This window comes from Mus caroli, chromosome 18 (genome assembly GCF_900094665.2).
Source record: "Mus caroli chromosome 18, CAROLI_EIJ_v1.1, whole genome shotgun sequence".
NCBI classification, from domain to species: domain Eukaryota; kingdom Metazoa; phylum Chordata; class Mammalia; order Rodentia; family Muridae; genus Mus; species Mus caroli.
The window spans coordinates 61236620-61238238 of record NC_034587.1 but is presented as its reverse complement, the minus strand read 5'-3'; positions in this window follow the sequence as shown (position 1 = coordinate 61238238).

Genomic DNA, 1619 nt, shown 5'->3' with positions numbered 1-1619 from the left:
AAGAAAGAAAGAAAGAAAGAAAGAAAGAAAGAAAGAAAGAAAGAAAGAAAGAAAAGAACAGTACGGTGTTTTTCTAAGTGTGTGTGTCTGTGAGGGTTTCCAGAGATGACTAGACTCTAGCTAGGGCTTAGACCTAATGAGCATACTAATGGATTCATGACAAGAGGTCTTAGAGAGAGGTGGCGAAAGCAGAAAGTCATCCATACTAAAGGAAATTCATTACTTGGGATATATCCTTTGAAGTTCTTTCCTTGGCACCTTTGCTTCTGCCCTGGTGCCCTTCCTTGTCTGTTTCTTGGCTGCCACAGTAGAAACTATTCTGCTCTATCACAGCCTTCCCCCACGCTGGGCTGACCCCTTTAAAGCCATGAGCTAAAATCTCCCTTACATTACCTTCTGTCACAGATTTAGTCACAACGCTGTAGAGACATTGAATACAATGACGTCAATAATAGGGCGCACAGAAAGAAGAAACGCTCATAGTTTTAAAACTAGCAGAAATTTCATCTCGGGATCTGACATCACCCTACTGGCTCAGTCTGGTGAAGCATCTATCTTGCTAACGGGAAGACATGAGTTTGACTCACCAGAATGAACATTTGAAAAAGCTAGATGTGAGGAGCATGTCTCTCTGAGAGCCTAACAGGCTGTTATTGATGGTTATTGATGGGTGGCCGTTGAAGGGAAGACTAGAGAAGCTGGGCGGTACGGAGGGTCTGCCTGTTTCATTCAGAGTCATGACTCCCGTTTGCTCTGTTGTCTTCTGAGAAGTGCTTTGACTATTCTGAAGGTTTTCGTTGTTGTTGTTTGTGGGTTTTCTTTCTTTTCTTTCTTTCTTTTTTCCTTTCTTTTTGGCTTATATGAATTTTAGTCTCCCCACCCCCAACTGCTGTGAAGAAAGACATGGGTGTTTTGTTTGACTTTGATTTGTTTTTTTAACATAAAGCCTCATGTAGTCCAGCCTGGTCTTATTTTAACTACTAGTGGGTTTTTGTTTATTTGTTGTTTCTTTTAAGTTTCAGATTTAAAAAAAAAAAAACCTATAGTAATTGTTATTTTTTGAGTGAATCTAGTGCTTGAGTCCTAATTGCTCAACTTTATCTCCTTAATGGGATGTTAGTTTTTAAATGATTTTATTTCTTATTGTTCCTGGGTGCTTACAGACAAACATGAAGTAGCTTGGGGAATCACCAATGAAAAGGTTCTCCAGGAATAAGCAGTCTAGCTCGTGCTTAAATTTAACTCTCCAAGGAGAGAGGAAAGTTGAATCTTCAGTGCCTTCAAATAAGTCTCACAATGATATCTCCACTGTTGTCTGTTGTACAGGTTTTACACACTACGTACATCTTACACACACACACACTCTCTCTCTCTCTCTCTCTCTCTCTCTCTCACACACACACACACACACACACACACACACACACACACCTTCCCAGGCTAGGATGGAGTAAGGAGACCTCACAATAATTTTTGCCTTTTCACTCTCCAAAAATTGTTTTGTGGAGCAAAATACTGAATGGAACCAAAGCTCTTGGAAGGCATTTGTGAATTTGACAGGACCCAGGAGGAGCCCGGAAACTGCCCAGCGTCAACATGGCGTCGATGGATTCGTATGC